Source organism: Bos mutus, chromosome 28 (genome assembly GCF_027580195.1).
Source record: "Bos mutus isolate GX-2022 chromosome 28, NWIPB_WYAK_1.1, whole genome shotgun sequence".
Classification (NCBI taxonomy): domain Eukaryota; kingdom Metazoa; phylum Chordata; class Mammalia; order Artiodactyla; family Bovidae; genus Bos; species Bos mutus.
In genome coordinates this window covers 29,950,229-29,968,954 of record NC_091644.1, presented here as the reverse complement: position 1 = coordinate 29,968,954, position 18,726 = coordinate 29,950,229, and the positions used below count along the sequence as shown (strand labels likewise).

Genomic DNA, 18,726 nt, shown 5'->3' with positions numbered 1-18,726 from the left:
TTCCCTCCCAGCGGTCAGAATTACACCCTTGCCTGAGTTAGATGTTGGGAGAAAGGTGACAGTCGAGGATGGCAGGAAAAATTAGGTAAGGAGATCACTTGTTTTTCTGGGATGTCAGCAAGATGTTCCAAAGTGGTCCTGGGAAAAAGTCTAATAGTTCTTGCTTCTGGGGTACCTCCTGTGGCCTAGTGGTTCCTCTCACTCCTTTAGAACCATCTGAGGATATTCATCTCTACTGTGCTTTGGAACTCCTTGGGAATCGGCAAGGAGTCTGAGGATGTCCTTTGCAAATGCACCCCTCAGGGTGTTTATTCCTTAACTCAGGAAGCACCAAGGAATAAAGAATAAAATTTCTTCATCTAGTTGTCCCTACTATTCATAACTATCAGTCATCGAATGTGGCAGCTATAATGATGAATTTCTTTTTGCTCTGTGTTGAACTGTCTGCTTTTAATTGTTTAAAAAGTGAAAGCTATTGGGCCTGTTACTAAGAATGCTCATCAGAGTCCACTGTTTTATTTTTTATTTTGTATTTATGCATGGTTAGCCAGATAACATTTTGTCTCTGTTATTGAAAGAACTCAAATCCCAACGCTGGAAATATTTACTTCTGGACTGTTGGATCATTAATTCATGAGAGAGAAGCAAGGCCATGTGACTTGGAAACCACATACCTTTTAATGTGCCAGGGCCTCTTTAACAAATGAAGAATACCCAGAGTCATCCAGATAGGAGGTTAGCATTTAGATCACTGGCTTCTTCAGAGACTCACAGGATGAGTTATCTTCCCTGTGAGTTTTATTTCTGGGCTGCTCACATATCCCTGTCGTATAGCCGAACATGACCTGATACTCATGATAATAATAAAGGCAAGCAAACACCTTTTGTTTGTTTGTTTGTTTATTTGCCCTGGAAAAAAACATGTCTTGATGGGACCCTAGGATGATACCAAAATGAATATGATGGAACATCAGGATGCCAAGGCAGAATTTCTTAATAGAAGGCTGGCTCCTTACGTGTTCAGTAGATCCCTCTTAGAAATGGTGAAATAACCCTGCACAGTATAGTGTGCCATAACTTGGCAATACAATAATATACATTTAAATTTAAGAAACTCAGGGATTTGGTAGGAATATAAAATTGAAAAACACAGCAAATATCAGGAATCTATCAGTCACAGTTCATTTTTCTTTTACAGCAATATAAATCAAGGAAAAGCTAAAATACATTTTTATAAGCCAGCAGGCTGAAGACTGTATATGACGTATGCCCGCATTCAATCCATGCATACATATATAAATATATACATAGACACATATATATGCAAGTAAAATCTTGATTATCCTACTTTGGATACTTCTTTTTTTGAGTAAATTTATGAACTTCTGCTTGACCTGAAGTTTAGCCCATCACATGTCTCTAAAGTCAAGTTTTCAGGTATACAAACATAATGTAACAGCCGTTTAATACGCAGATAAGTACACTTCATTGGATTTCTAGTTTAGGATAAATATCTGTCAAGGACTGTGAGTCAGAAATTCATAACACTTAAATGGGAAGCTAGGATACTTTGGTTTTACAAAGATAGGCTTTGGGGGCAAGTTTCAGGGGTCTTGGTTTGCTCATGGTAGACGATTTTGGTGCAGGGGTAAGTGTGCCAAATAAATACCTTTTTATTTGGGATACTATGCAAATGCAGTCTGGCCTCAATCTTTATGCACAGTGATTCCCGATACATGTGTTCTGCATTTATATTGAAACCCAATTGGGAACAACATCCCCTTTGGCAATAATCCTAAATAACAGGCAGCCTGTGACACTGCTGAATGGCTCTAAGCACCCACTGAATATTTATACAGGGACTATTACTATCAAAGATAGTATCTACTCATAAAGTAGTTATGAGCACTGAGTTAATGAAGGCAACATACTTATCTGGCATATCGTGAGTGTCCCAGTTTTAGCAATGATGACCCTAGTTGCTGCTACCACCACTACTGTATGCCAGGCTCTGGACTAGGATAAGAATTAAAGCAGCCATGGTCTCTGCCCTTGTTGAGCTTGTCATGCAGCATCTGATCACAGACTCCAGCTCCTACGAGGCCAGTCAGGGCTCATGGCCTAAGAAGCAGGGCTGGGACTGTGGTTCCTGGAGACCACAGGCCTGGCTGGAGAGGGCAGGGGCAGCAGCTTGCTGCAATGAGGCCTGTGGTTACAAATCATGCTTTTCCAGAGAAGTTAGAAATTTGGGTGAAATCGCCCAGCTTACAAGTACTGACAGTGGATGTCAACTTTAAAACAATTGCTTTACGGGCTACAAGCCTATGGTGTAGGGATGGTTCCTGGAGGTGCTCTTTTACAACTTCTGGACCTGTCAGCTGTTAACAGCTGTTAATTCTCCGCATTTCGGGGGCAGCTCAAACCAGATGTGGGCAAAGATTGCTTGTCAGTCGTCTAATTTTTGGCTTCTCCATGAAATGCACAGAACTTGTGTTAAGTTGGGAGTTGGCAGGACACGACTGAACCCTGGGGACTGTCTCTTCAGTGATCAGAGCCAGAAGCACAAGGGAAGCTGGTGAAGAGGACAACTGTGGCCGCGTGACAAGGAGTTAAGGTAGTTTACCTTTTGTCAGAGAACACAAGGACACTTTAGAGCACAGATAGGTGAAGAGTTTAACACAATTTATTTTTGCTTTAAATAATCGACTAGGTCATCCAGTGTATGGTTTTTCATACATATGTCATTAGAGCTATGTGTCAATGAATGCTGATTTTATATGAATATAATCAACAAATTAAAGGATTTCACCAAAACCCAAATAAAAATGCCCTTTAAAACACAGCAGCCTTATTAACCTAGTATGACATGGCGAGAATGGTTACAAGTGATTGGCTTACTGAAAGGTGTCTACATCTTATAGCCAGTACACGAAACAGGAGTAATTTTACAGCGTGCTGCCATTCTACTAGCTAAGAATTCTGTTCAGTCCATTTAAAACACCCCTGATGGGGGCCTCTTTTGAGCACCATCCACCTCTAAAGCGGCAAGCATTACCCTTTTAAGCACTAAGAGCACCCCCCTCCCCCTAAAGCAACTACTGTATAGGTTTTTTTTTTTTTTTCATTTTTAGATCATTTCATTGAAAAATTGGCAAGAGCAACAAATATTAGATGAAGGGCTTTGTGTTTACAGATAAAATCTTCTGTGTTGCAGTATACTGTAGTGTTTGCAAAATTGGAAAAGATTTAATCAAAATAAGGTGATACACATGCATCAAAATATTAGTATTCTGAAGAAAAATTTTTTTTCACAGAACTACAGAATTCCTCATTTGGGGAATTATTTAAATTTGCAGCAGATTTTAAAGATTTGTTGTGTTTTTTTTTTTTAAATCAAGCTAGCAGTTTTGCATATACAAACATTATAATTGCTAATGTACAAGAATCAGTGAAGATCCCCCCACCCATTAACCCTCCTCCCTCTTCTAGGGTGAAGTCACTTGAGACCCCTATTATGTTAAATGCATTTGCAATATTCTGTTTGTGTTCTAAGAGGCAGTGCCTTATCAACATTTATTCTATTTTTCTGTTAGAATTTATACAGTGTTATTATTTACAGCAAAACTATAGATGTTTTAAAAAAGAAACAAATAGTGTTTATACCCTGACAGTTTGGGTCCAAGAAAAATAAGGCGAGCTGTTGTGGATTCAGTAATTTTAGTGTTTCTCCGTGATTTGATCATTCCATCTCCTTCTCCTTCTGTCCCTTCTGGCGGCAGAAATTTCTTCCTTTTATAAATGACACCAAATTACTTGAGATAAACTGTTAACAGCATGGCTTCTTGTATATACACTGCATTGCTAATTGCATACGTGCCAATCCTGGGAATGAAAGTGAATTTCCATGCTCTGTAAATTGGCTCATGCTAAATTAAAATGTGGGTGGTTTTTTTTTCCTTTTTCTTTTTGCGTTAAAAAAAAAAATCATGCCATTAATGTGTGGAAGCGGCAAACACATATACCCTTCTCTGTAAATTTTTACTTCCTGCTGACAACTTCCATGAATTTCTCAATACTGGCAGTAAAAACACATGATCCTGTGGAAAGAGAAACAATAGGTGTTGAGTTTAGCTTTCTTTCCCTTGCTACCCACCCCCCCCTTTTTAAAGAAGTTGCTGAAGTCTCCCTTGCCATTCAACAGAAAAGCCTCAGAGAATGGGGGCCCTCGACTTCCTAATGGAGTGGTTTAACATGCTTTTGACTGAGGTGATTTGCTAGATGTGTCAGAGGACAAAGCCCTGAGGTGTGCTGGAAAGCTTTTAGAAGGCAGTGACCTTCTCTGGGTGACCCTGGACCCTCCACAGAACATTACTTTCTGTATTAGGGGTTTCGGGGATTGAGTTAGAAAGACCCTCTTCTGGTTCTGTCTCTGTTGCTCAGATCACTCATCAGGTACTGGGGAAAGCCATTTGCAGACCTCTGGACCTTGGTCTTATCTGTGAAATACAGAGGCTGAGAGTAGTGCTCTGAGATTTCCACCAAAATATATGGGGTTTTTAAGGGCACACAGGACCAGGGATACAGTCAGGATGGAGGTCCTGAATCATGCCTGTTTGTTTTATGCTAAGTCTCTTCTCCAACAAAGTGCTACCTTTCATAAAGGGAGAACAGTCTCATTACTTTGGTTACTATGAAATTGCTTTTCCATATGCAAATTCAAATTCATGACTATTTTATGCCATTGCAAAGAATATATTTTTTTTCTCCTGCCTCACATCAGTCATTATAGGATAGATTAATTTTACTTGAGATTTTTTATGGAGGCTCCACTGAGAACATCTTGTCCTATCTGATTATACCTGCATCAATGTTTTATAACCAGTCTTAATACATCAAAATAAATTAACCTCCTTTGCCAGAGGTGTTCATACTCCTATGCAGAATTGTTCTTGGTAGGAACGCCTCCTCCACAACACAAAATTCTTCCTGCAAACATCCGTTCCTCCTGCTCAGTGTGAGAAGGTGACACTGAGTGCCTGCCTGAGAACAAGACATAGCCCCTAGAGAAAAGGCGAGTCAGGCAAGGCGAATTTTGGGAACAACCCTATTCGTTCACATGCCACAGATGATTTCTGCTGGTTCAGGAGAACCTTTAGAATTCTGCTTCTGTTGGTGTTTAAGATAGCTCTCAGTGACCCTGAGGTTGTTTACGTACCCCAGACAAGTCTCTTTGCCTTTAGATGGAATATCCTGGGGTTCTGCAAACATCTTAGTGCAGTACTTCCTCTGTCTGCCCCACTATGGTTCTGCCTTCCTTTTTTGTATTAAAAACCTACTGACCTCCCTGCCCCAGGTCACTAATGCTTGGAGCCAAGAACATCAAAGTGTCAGTTCCTTCTGGGGTGATTTGAACACCTGCCCCACACCCATGACTCTGCAGTAGTTCCAGAGAAGGAAAGTGAGTCATCTGAGCAGGCCGTGTCCCAGAGAGTGTGCACATTAGAGTAAGAAGATCAGGATTTTCTCACCTCTGCTTTTACTGTCTATTCCTAATCTTGCAGGCACCAGGCTTCTTAGATGGCTCTATGATAATGCTACTCCAGTGATCTCACTTCGTTTTCTTAGGGAAACCTCTCAGCAATTTTCTTCTAACTGAACACTGCCCCCCTCAACTTTTTACAGCTTAACTGATACAGAATTTATATACCATATAATTTATCTATTGTAAATATAGGTTAATAATAAATATATATAGCTATGTGATCATCACTACAACCCAGTTCAGCTCTGTTTGGCCTCATCTTCCAAAAACCAATCCAGCTTCCCACTTAATCTTGCAGTAAGAAGCAAGGTCTTTCTCTTATCACCTCAATGCAAGCAAACATTATCTTGCTAGAAATAGTGGATATGTTTCTATAATTAAAAAAAATCTATTACTTACACCTATTTATATCCAGGTATAATGTGAATGATTGTTTGAAAAGTAGAGTGTTACTTTCCCTTTTATAGCTATCTTGTTCTTGGTCACACAGTCAGGGTGTATAGGCCCCAACCACATGGGGTGTAAGAATGTTATTCATTGGGCAAAAGCGTACGCCAAGGACACTGTTACACAAAAAGCATAAGCATCTTGGCAGAGTGGCTCTGGGTTCTTACACAACAGTGACAGTCTGTATAAACTGTGATGAGATCGCCATCTGATGGAAAGGTGCAAGAGCAGGCTCCCTCAAGATGACATTTCGGAAAGAGAATTTGAGTCATCTTCTGTGTCTGGGTTTAAATAATGGACCTGAGTTTGAGGCATTTGCATTTAGAAATCTGTCTTTGGGTTTTCATGCTTTTCAAACCCCAGTGTAGTGGAAAACAACTCAGAAAACCAATCGTTTTATTTAGTTATTTCAGTATACATTTGTTAAGAAATTTAAAATGTCAAAAAAGAACTATTCATTGGATTTTCAAGGCAGTTTATATTTCACAGATGAATGTTGTACTTTCTTCATCACATTTTCAAGTCAGGAATATATATGTAGGTTAAAATCAACCTTTCCTTTATAGATTCATGTAATAGTGGTACTTAACCCCTAGTGCCTAGCTAAAAACAAACTAAAAGCACATCGCACACACACACAACCCTTACACCTTTGGTTAAAACCAACTTTCCCTTTATAGGTTCATGTAATAGTGGTACTTAACCACTGCTAAGTCGCTTCAGCCGTGTCCGACTCTGTGCGACCCCATAGACGGCAGCCCACCAGGCTCCCCCGTCCCTGGGATTTTCCAGGCAAGAACACTGGAGTGGGTTGCCATTTCCTTCTCCAGTGCATGAAAGTGAAAAGGGAAAGTGAAGTCGCTCAGTCGTGTCCGACTCTTAGTGACCCCATGGAGTGCAGCTTACCAGGGCTACTACTACTACTAAGTCACTTCAGTCGTGTCCGACTCTGTGCGACCCCATAGACGGTAGCCCACCAGGCTCCCCCGTCCCTGGGATTCTCCAGGCAAGATCACTGGAGTGGGTTGCCATCTAGTGCCTAGCTAAAAACAAACTAAAAGCACATCACACACACATAACCCTTACACCTTTGGTTAAAACCAACTTTTCCTTTATAGGTTCATGTAATAGTGGTACTTAACCACTAGTGCCTAGCTAAAAACAAACTAACAGCAACATCACACATCCACACACACACACACACCCACGGCCCTTACAAATTGAGCTCTCTGCAGAGTGCTACTTAACCGCTAGTACCTAACTAAAAACAAAGTAACAGCAACATCACACACACACCCACACACACACCCACCCACCCCCTTACACCTTTAGCTCTCTGCAGTTCAGCCCAATAAATCTTTTCATGCTTACTGCCCGTACTCGCCACTGAAAATCACTGTTTAACAATCTCCACTGGTTCTCAAACTTGGATACACATTAGAGTTATCTGGGGAGATTTAAAAAAAATCCCAGTATCCAGGCCATATCCCATATCAGCTGGGTGGCGCACAGCATAAAAACTTTAAAAAAAAAACAAACAACCTGTAGATGATTCCAGTGTTCCACCCAGATTAAGAGCCAGTAATATGTTCTGAAGCAGTGCTTCCCACGGCTTAAACTGCATACCTACCACCCAGGGATCTTCTAAAGTGGATTCTGATCGGGTAGGTCAGGGTGAGCCAGGAGTTTCTGCATTTCTAATAAGACTCCTGGATGATGCTGATACTGCTGGTCCACAGATCACACTTCGAAGATCTAGAGAATCTAGACTACATGCCAGTCATCATCCCAGTTGGTTTCCAATTTCCTTTTCTTTGCTAATGATTTTGTATCCACCTATAATCCCCTGCTGCCATCTTCATTTATCTCTAACTCCTCTTTACCCTCTAAGTGTGTTTCAAATGCCATCTTCTTGAACCTCTGGGCTATCTTCTCCCTAGTGAGACCCACCTTTGCAGGCTAACTCTTATTCATTTAAAGACTGAGCTCTGTTACGCCTTAAAGAAAGCCTTTTCTGATATGCCTTCCCTATAGCTCACTGATAACAGAGAATTTGTTGTTCTAGTTCTTCTCTTCCTAACCCACTTCTCTCTTCCATTCCCTTCTCTTTTTCTCTCTTGTTAAGGAAGTCATGAGGCTAAGAACATTTTTTCCTAAGTGTTAATTCTAATTACTTTATGTAATGCTAATTGTGTAATTTAAAAATGATTCCCAGTTTATGTAGATTTGTTCTTCAACTAATACCAATAAGTGAGACTTAATTTTTGTTTGTTCTCTTCTAGTGACTTCTGATTAAAAAATATCTGAGGTAACAGGGCCAGTTTTAAAAAAAGAAATTATTGGGAAAGTATTGATGTACATGTTGGCAGTGGAAGAAAAATACAGTGCTCATTTTATAGTTAACTTAGTAGGGCAACTAACTAAATATTGTCGTCATTATTAAATGTTTATGATGTGCCAGGCACTGCTCTAAGGGGGATTAGCTTGTTTAATCCTAATAACCATGAGGTACTATTTCTTCCATTTTACAAATAAGGAAGCAGAGCCACAGGGCTATTATACTGGCAGTGCATTTAGTGTGTGGGAGAGCCAGAACTGGAAGTCAAGCTACCTGGCTATTGAGCCCTGCTTTTAGACAATTAGGGATTTTTTTTTTAAAGGGTAAGAAAGATGAAAAGAAATGCTACATAAAAGCATTATCTACTCCAGATGAATTCTGGAAAATATTCTGGAGGATAGAGTCCTGAATTTGGGGTGAAACAATTCAAAGCAGAGTTCTGATTTCCTGGAAGCAGAATCAGGAAGCCGGAGTTAAAATCCGTTTCTGTCATTAACTACAACCTCATCGATTCTGCTGTCTATATTAAAGAGGAATGAGAATATCTATTCTACTGGTTTCCCAGGGATACTATGAGAAACAAGTGATAGAAAATAACAGTGTTCTGAAGTATAAACCAACGTGACACACGGAGGATTTCAGTGATGCTGCTGTTCCGACCTCTCCCACTGCTGTATTCTAGCACAGCTGGCTGCCGCTGCTCAGCCCACTGGCCTCCTAAACCCAGGATCTTCCAGGTGCTGTTCTTGGCTCTCTTCTCACCTCTTTTCTTTTTTAAAAATTTACGTCATTTTTAAAGAATTGAAGTATAGTTGATTTACAGTGTTGTGTTAGTTTCAAGTGTAGAGCAAAGTGTTTAATATATATGTTTATATATATACACAAACACACACATACCTATATATATGTATACACACACACACAGGTTGTTGTTGTTGTTTAGTTGCTCAGTTGTGTCCAAATCTTTGTGACTCCATGGACTGCAGCACTCCAGGCTTCCCTGTCCTTCACTGTCTTCCAGAGTTTGCTCAGACTCAAGTCAGTTGAGTCGATGATGCCATCCAACCAACTCATCCTCTGTTGCTACCTTCTCCTCCTGCCCTCAATCTTTCCCAGCATCAGCGTCTTTTCCAACGAATCAGTTCCTTGTGTCAAGTGGCCAAAATACTGGGGCTTCAGCATCAGTGCCTCCAATGAATATTCAGAACTGATTTCCTTTAGGATTGACTGGTTGGATCTCCTTGCAGTCCAAGGGACTGTCAAGAGTCTTCTCCAGCACCACAGTTCAAAAGCATTGATCTTCAGAACTCAGCCCTTTTTATGGACCAATTCTCACATCTGTACATGACTACTGGAAAAACCATAGCTTTGACTATCTGGACCTTTGTTATCAAAGTGATGTCTCTGCTTTTAAATACGCTATCTAGATTGGTCATTGCTTTTCTTCCAAGGAGCAAGTGTCTTTTAATTTCATGGTTACAATCACTGTCCGCAATTATTTTTGAGCCTAAGAAAATAAAGTCTGTCACTGTTTCCATTGTTTCCCCATCTATTTGCCATGAAGTGATGGGACTGAATGCCGTGATCTTACTTTTCTGAATGCTGACTTTTAAGCCAACTTTTTCACTCTCCTTTTTCACTTTCATCAAGAGGCTCTTTAGTTCTTCACTTTCTGCCATAAGGGTGGTGTCATCTGCATATCTGAGGTTATTGATATTTCTCCCAACAGTCTTGATTCCATCTTGTGCTTCATCCAGCCTGGCACTTCGCATGATGTGCTCTGCATATAAGTTAAATAAGCAGGGTGACAATATACAGCCTTGACGTACGCCTTTCCTCATCTGGAACCGGTCTGTTGTGCCATGTAATATTCTGTTGCCTCTTGACCTGCATACAGGTTTCTTAGGAGGCAGCTAAGGTGGTCTTGCATGCCCATCTCTTTAAGAATTTTCCACAGTATGTTGTGATTCACACAGGCAAAGACTTTCACATAGTCAATAAAGAAGAAGTAGGTGTTTTTGTGGAACTCTCTTGCTTTCTCTATGATCCAGTGAATGTTGGCAATTTAATCTTTGGTTCCTCTGCCCATTTTAAATCCAGCTTGTACATCTGGAAGTTCTTGGTTCACATACTGTTACAGCCTAGCTTGTAGGATCTTGAGCATTACCTTGCTAGCATGTGAAATGAGTACCATCGTGTGGTAGTTTGAACATTCTTTGGCATTGCCCTTCCTTGGGATTGGAATGAAAACTGACCTTTTCCAGTCCTGTGGCCACCCACTACTGAGTTTTCCAAATTTGTTGACATATTGAGTGCAGCACTTTCACAGCATCAACCTTTAGGATTTGAAATAACTCAGCTGGAATTCCATCAACTCCATTAGCTTTTGTTCGTAGTAATGCTTCCTAAGGCTCACTTGACTTGACACTCCAGGATGTTTGGCTCTAAGTGAGTGAGCACACTATTGTGGTTATCTGGGTCATTAAAACCTTTTTTGTACAGTTCTTCTGTGCATTCTTGCCACCTCTTCTTAATATCTTCTGCTTATTTTAGGTCCATACTATCTCTGTCCTTTATTGTGCCCATCTTTGCATGAAATGTTTCCTTGATATCTCTAATTTTCTTGAAGAGATCTCTAGTCTTTTCCATTTTATTGTTTTCCTCTATTTCTTTGCACTATTCACTGAAGAAGGCTTTCGTATCTCTCCTTGCAATTTGGAACTCTGCATTCAGATGGGTTTATCTTTCCTTTTTGCCTTTGCCTTTTGTTTCTCTTCTTTTCTTGGCTATTTGTAAGGCCTCCTCAGACAACCATTTTTCCTTGTTGCATTTCTTATTCTTAGGGATGGTTTTGGTCACCGCTTCCTGCACAATATTATAAACCTCATCGTACTACAGGTTCTCTATTGGATCCAATCTCTTGAATCTATTTGTCACTTCCACTGTATAATCCTAAGGGATTTGATTTAGGTCATACCAGAATGGCCTGGTGGTTTTCCCTACTCTCTTCAATTTAAATCTGAATTTTGCAATAAGGAGTTGGTGATCTGAGCCTCAGTCAACTCCCAGTCTTGTTTTTGCTGACTGTATAGAACTTCTCCATCTTTGACTGCAAAGAACATAATCAGCCTGATTTTGGTACTGACCACCTGGTGATGTCCATGTGTAAAGTCGTTTCTTGTGTTGTTGCAAGAGGGTGTTTGTTATGACCAGTGTGTTCTCTTGGCAAAACTCTGTTAGCCTTTGCCCTGCTTCATTTTATTCTCCAAATTTGCCTGTTACTCCAGGTATCTCTTGACTTCCTACTTCTGCATTCCACTCCTCTATGATGAAAAGGCCATCTTTTTTGTTTTGGTGTTAGTTATAGAAGATCTTGTAGGTCTTCATAGAACCATTCAACTTCATCTTCTTCAGTATTAGTGATTGGAGCATAGATTGAGATTACTGTAATACTGAATGGTTTCCTTGGAAACGAATCAAGATCGTTCTGTTGTTTTTGAGACTGCACCCGGGTAGTGTATTTTGGACTCTATTGTTACTGTGAGGGCTACTCCATTTCTTCTAAGGGATTCTTGCCCACGGTAGTAGATAGAATGGTCATCTAAATTAAATTCACCCATTTCCATCCATTTCATTTCACTGATTCCTAAAATGTTGATGTTCACTCTTGCCATCTCCTGTCTGACCACTTCCAGTTAACCTTGATTCATGGATCTAACATTCCAGGTGCCTGTGCAATGTTGTTCTTTACAGCATCAGAGTCTATTTTCACCACCAGACACATCCACAACTGGGCGTTGTTTCTGCTTTGGCCCAGCCTCTTCATTCTTTCTGGAGCTATTTCTCTGCTCTTCTCCAGTAGCATATTGGAAACCTACTGACCTGGGGTGTTCATCTTTCAGTGTCATATCTTTTTGCCTTTTCATACATGTCCACGGGCTTCTCAAGGCAAGACTGCTGAAGTGGTTTGCCATTCCCTTCTCCAGTATAGTAATGACAAGATACTGAGTATAGTTCCTGTGCTACAGAGTAGGCCCTTGTTGTTTACCTGTTTAATATATACTGTTACTGTTGCTCAGTTGCTCAGTCGTGTCCAGCTCTTTATGACCACATGAACTGTAGCCCACCACATTCCTCCGTCCATGGGGATTTTCAGGCAAGACACTGGAGTGGGTGGCCAGCATTTTATATATAGTAGTGTATGTGTTAATCCCAAACTCCTGATTTATATCCCTGACCCCACTTCTCTTAACACTACTATTAATAATAATAGCTGAGTGCTTACTATGGGCTTGCCAGTCACTATTTTAAGTGATTTACATAGAGTAACTCATTTAATTCTAGCAACAACTCTATGAGATATGTTACTCTTATCCTAATAGAGGCCAAGAAATTAAGGCAGAGAAGTTAAATAGGTTAGTCAGGCTTACACAGCTAGTGAGCCTGTGGTTTATCTTCACTCAGGCCACTTCTATACCACATTAAGCTCATTAGCCTCCATTTCTCTTCCTCATTACTGACAAACTGAAGCACTACAGATTGACCGATTTCAATCTCAAATTTTATTTTTCTCCTCTTAGGGTCTATATTTTTGTTAGTGATTACACACAAGTTCACAATCTCACTCCCTCTATAGAGTTAATCCGGTTGTTAGGCTTCTAAAATGTTCCTCACATCTGCCCTCAACTTTCTGTTCTCTCTGCCCGGGTTCAGGCCCTCATTGTGTCTCGTAACTGGGTTCCTCGTGTTGGAACTCTCCTCCCACTAACTCCCTTTCCTACCGCTAGGGTTATCTAACTCCCATCTGACTGTATTATTCTCCTACCACAACACTTCCAGTGGTACCCTATTGTCTCTAGGATAAAGGCCACAGTTGCGAGCATAGCACGTATCATCACACTGCCCAGTCTTAAATCCTACTCTGTCTTCAGAAGCCACTTTAAATATGCACTTCCGAGAAGCTTTGCAAGCTCTCCTCCATTGGAGTTTATTACATCTTCCAGTGAATTCTCCTAGCAATCTGTTTATATCTTTTACTATAGCTCTGTGTTTTGACTTGTGTTGTTTACAGTCATGTTTGCCTCTTGGTCTAGACTGTAGTTATATGTCCTCAAGTAAGTAGCAATGCTTGGGATAATGTCTTTTTTCAATTTATATATATGAAGGAAAGTTGATTTACAAAGTTGTGTTAATTTCAGGTATACATCAAAGTGATTTTATATATATATGTGTACACATACACATACATATCTATTCTTCAGATTCTTGTATATGTTATTACAAAATATTGAGTATAGTTCCCTGTGTTATACAGTAGGCCCTGGTTGATTATTTTATATATAGTAGTGTATCAATGGAGAAGGCAATGGCACCCCACTCCAGTACTCTTGCCTGGAAAATCCCATGGATGGAGGAGCCTGGTGGGCTGCCGTCTATGGGGTCGCACAGAGTCAGACACGACTGAGCAACTTCCCTTTCACTTTCATGCATTGGAGAAGGAAATGGCAACCCACTCCAGTGTTCTTGCCTGGAGAATCCCAGGTTCGGGGGAGCCTGGTGGGCTGCTATCTATGGGGTCGCACAGAGTCGGACACGACTGAAGCGACGCAGCAGCAGCAGCAGCAGCAGCAGTGTATCAATTCCAATCTCCTAATTTCTCCTTCCCTCAGCCCTGTTTTCCCTTTTATAACCATATGCATGTTTTCCACGTCTGTGAGTCTCTTTCTGTCCTGGAAATAAGTTCATTGTATTTCCTTTTTAAGATGTCACATATAGGTGATGCGTCTTCCCTGTTCACCTTAGTGTGATGATCTCCAGATCCATCCATGTTGCAGCAAATGACATTATTCCACTCTTTGTTATGGCTGAGTTGTATTAGGATAACGCCTTAAACGTGGGACTCTCGATCACAAACACAGTGAGTGCCACATGCTAAGAGTAAAGGGGCTCTAAGTGTGTGTGATCACTTATTTATAAAAGCTTATCAGCCAAGCTGCATTACAGGAAAGTTTCTTTTATCCACTGATATTAAACTGCAAGGATTAAAATATTTAACGGTAAAACCAAACAAATATGCTGGAGGGCCAAGGCTGACTATGTAGGCAGTTTTAGATCAGAACAGATAGAACAGCTTGGAGATCTCTAGGAAGGAAGAGGTCAGAGGCAACCTTCTAAAGCTCTGTTCTCTTCAAAATGTTGTTCTTTGCGGCTCAATCCTGAGCCCCTTCTTTGCTCACGTTCACTTTCTCCCTAGGTAATCACATCTATTCTCTGGTGTTCCCTTTCTCTGATATTCAGGACTCACCTCTTGAGTGATAACACTCATTTTTATATGTCAAGTCACAATCTTTCCTCAGAGCTCCAGACTTACGGACTGACAAATGGCCTGAGTTCTTGATACTTTCAAAACCCATCCTGTTCCTTTTTCCACCACCCACTTGCTTATACTTGGAACCTGGTGTCATTCTTGATTCAACTCTTCTCCATCCTACCTCCAAGCCATCAGATACTGTCGACTTTCCTAAAACTACAGCCCAGGTCCTAGCCCTGTCATCGTGTGGCTTAGCTGGACGATAGCAATGATATCCTAGCTCATCCCCTTCAGTTTATTCTTGTTTTCCCTCCAATCCTTCTCTACATAGCTGATGTGTTTAAAAAAAAAACAAAGTCAGGCTCTTGCTTAAAATCTTTCAAAGGCTTCAATGTCTTTTTTTTTTTTTTAATGAAATCCAAATCCTATAGTCTGGCCTATGAGGAAGCATTTCTCATTTCATCATGGGCCTGCCTGAGTCACCACCAGCTCACCAGGCTCTGGGGCACTGATCTTTCATGTCCTGAAATGTGTTAGGCCTTTTCCTACCTCAAGGCCCTTGCAGATGTTGTACCCTTTGCTTGGAGTCCTCTTTTCCTTCCCGTTTTCTTTCTTTTTTTTTTTTTTAAAACTTAGGCCCGACCCGCGGCCGGACAGGCGGCGAAGGCAGCCGGCGGGGACCCGCGCGCGGGCGGCTGAGGTAGCTGCGGCTCCCGGACGGCGGGGCGCGGGGCCGCTCCAGCCCTCCTGAGGCCGCGCCGCTGTCCTTCCCGTTTTCATTGCTGGTGGTACCTATGAAGCCTTAGCATAAATGGCATGACTTTCCCCAGCCCCCAAGTCTAAATATGTTCCTGTGTTATTCTTCCTTGGATCTTGGACTTTGTATTTTTAGCCCTTAGACAACATGTGTCCCATCTCTTTCCCCTTTGCAGGCTGAGAGATGTAAAAGGGCAGAGGCCATGGAGGTTTTATTCACCTCTGTGTATCTAGGTTTTTCACTCTAAGCCAGGTAGAAGGTCAAATACTTTTTGAAGACATGAATGAAATGAGTCAACGTTTTGACCTCAGGTAATAAAGTATTTCCCCAGCAGGCCTGGGTGCTGTTGCTGCTCCTGGCTTCTACGTGGCTGTGCGATCTTGAGCATTTCCCTCAAGGTATAAAATGCAGCTGTTCCACAGTCTTTTATGACATATATCTGGGGGCCTTCTCATGCCACAGCCTCACTAATCAGTTCTCTAATGGCATTTTTAAAGTAAACATTTGGAGATTATGGTAGGAAGGTTTGTTTTATTTTAAAAACCAAAACCAAAACACTGAGTATTTTCACTGTGTACTGTATGAAGAAATTTACTGCAGGTTGCCTTTACATATGTCTCTGATTCAAAATGCTTTTAGGTTTCTGATAATAATCAAATATTGTTTAACTATTAGTATGAGTAACAGTTAAGAGCTAGGCTCTGGATAAGTTCAAGTTTTATTCTTTTGCTCATTAGCTACAGACCTTGGGTAAGTCATTTAATTCTTCCAAACTTCAGTTTCCTCCTTTATTAAAAAAGGGATAATAGTATTTACCTTATAGCATTGTTTTGGGGACTACATGAGGTAATGTATGTAATGATCTTACCTGGCATATAGTAATCTCTGATGGGATATGGCTATTATTATTCATAAGTAATTTTAGAAAGACAGGTTAGTGGCATTGGACACTAAGTGAAGTATCAATCTTGAGTTAAGTTCTAGTTCTTCCAATCACAGCTGTGTAACAGAAGAAAGGTCATATGACCTCTCTGAGCCTTAGCATCCTCATCTGTAAAAGGTAGCAATCAAAATCAGTCTGACCTTCCTGGAAGCTTGTTTGACAAGTAAGACAAAAATGTAAAAGCATTTTATAAGGTATAAATCATTATATATTATGTATACATCTTTATATTTATATTCAGCCATCAGCTTTTCCCTTACATTAAAAATAGGATGGCTGTGACTCAGTATTAAAGAAAGGCAGGTGTAGGGTTCAGATAGTTCAAAATTCAACTGATTATAAAACCAGAATAAAAATTTTAATGTTACCATCTGATATTCAGTGAAATTTGGCCACATTCCATGTGCTTATTAGTTGTTCTACTGTTAAAAAAATAAAAAAGACAGCCAGCAGGGTCATAAAAACCCTCAATATATTTGCAAATTGATTTTTCCAGAGCACACATTCAGTGTCCTGGAATTATAGGCAGTATTCTTGGACTCATTTCCTAAGTTCACTTATGAAAGGTAAATACCCTGGAGAGTAAAATGAGGCTTGCAGTCAAATCACTGTTCTTTCCATCTGACACATTTAGTTTGCTTTACGTTGAAGCTATTTTCACATTCATATGAATGCTCCTATTGAGTTTCTCTTTCCTTTGAGTGGTGTAGCAAATGAGCCAAAGCCAAGCCCACTGCTTTACGGAGTGGATTATTTATCATTCTGATGTCTCTTGTATAGTTTTGACAAGTCATTTCTGTATTAATTTGTTCTAAATGACCCTGGAAGCTTAACATTTTCACATTTTTTTTGGTGTCATTTATTCATAGGTATTAGGTATATGTTACTCTAGAAAAATGGCTTCACTGGTGTAGATAACCTTTTTGGTTCTTTCCTACTCAGAGTCTGACTCTATGATTGAACAAGTTACTAAACTTTTAGGGGCATACTAGAGCTGACAGCTAAACTGAACTCTCTTCTAGTTTTATTTATCACTTAGAATTGCTTAAACAGAGTAATTTAAATGGCAAATTCATGCTTAGTGTTTTATTAATCTGCCATATAGCCAAAGCAGTCTTTTTTTTTAACTGATTAACAAAGTTGTGATAGTTTCAAGTGGACAGCAAAGGGACTCAACCATACATATACATGTATCCATTCTCCCCCAAACTCCCCTCCTATCCAGGCTGTACATAACATTGAGCAGAGTTCCCTTGTTGGCTATGCATTTTAAATATAGCAGTGTGTACACGTCCATCCCAAAAGCCCTCTCTATCTCCCCCACAAATCCTTCCCTCTGGCAACCTTTAGTTATTTCTCTAAGTCTGTGAGTCTGTTTTGTAAATAAGTTCATTTGTGTAATTTCTTTATAGATTTCACATGTCATACAATATTAGTCCTCTGATTTGCTTCACTTGGTATAACAATATATAAGGAAAACTCAACAGTGGCCACAGGACTGGAAAAGGTCAGTTTTCATTCCAATCCCAAAGAAAGGCAATGCCAAAGAATGCTCAAACTACTGCACAATTGCCTCATCTCACAGGCTAGTAAAGTAATGCTCAAAATTCTCCAAGCCAGGCTTCAGCAATATGTGAACCATGAACTTCCAGATGTTCAAGCTGGTTTTAGAAAAGGCAGAGGAACCAGAGATCAAATTGGCAACATCTGCTGGATCATGGAAAAAGCAAGAGAGTTCCAGAAAACATCTATTTCTGCTTCACTGACTATGCCAAAGCCTTTGACTATATGGATCACAATAAACTTTGGAAAATTCTTCAAGAGATGGGAATACCAGGCCACTTGACCTGCCTCTTGAGAAACCTATATGCAGGTCAGGAAGCAACAGTTAGAACTGGACACTGAACCACAGACTGGTTCCAAGTAGGAAAAGGAGTACGTCAAGGCTGCATATTGTCACCCTGCTTATTTAATTTCTATGTAGGGTACATCATGAGAAATGCTGGGCTGGAAGAAGCACAAGCTGGAATCAAGATTTCCAGGAGAAATATCAATAACCTCAGATATACAGATGACACCACCCTTATGGCAGAAAGTGAGGAAGAACTAAAGAAAGAGCCTCTTGATGACAGTGAAAGAGGAGAGTGAAAAAGTTGGCTTAAAGCTCAACATTCAGAAAACGAAGATCATGGCATCTGGGCCCATCACTTCATGGGAAATAGATGGGGAAACAGTGGAAACAGTGTCAGACTTTATTTTTATGGGCTCCAAAATCACTGCAGATGGTGACTGCAGCCATGAAATTAAAAGACGCTTACTCCTTGGAAGGAAAGTTATGACCAACCTAGATAGCATATTCAAAAGCAGAGATATTACTTTGCCAACAAAG

The 18,726-nt window shown here is 40.4% G+C and overlaps 1 protein-coding gene across 1 annotated transcript in view; it reads right to left on the bottom strand.

The window, feature by feature from the left end:
* Positions 1-2,667: 2,667 nt before the first annotated feature.
* Positions 2,668-18,726, bottom strand: part of ANK3 (ankyrin 3) — a 376,954-nt gene continuing 360,895 nt past the window's right edge. The window contains 1 exon segment of the mRNA XM_070364655.1: positions 2,668-4,097. The gene's annotated coding sequence lies outside the window, so the exon portion shown is untranslated.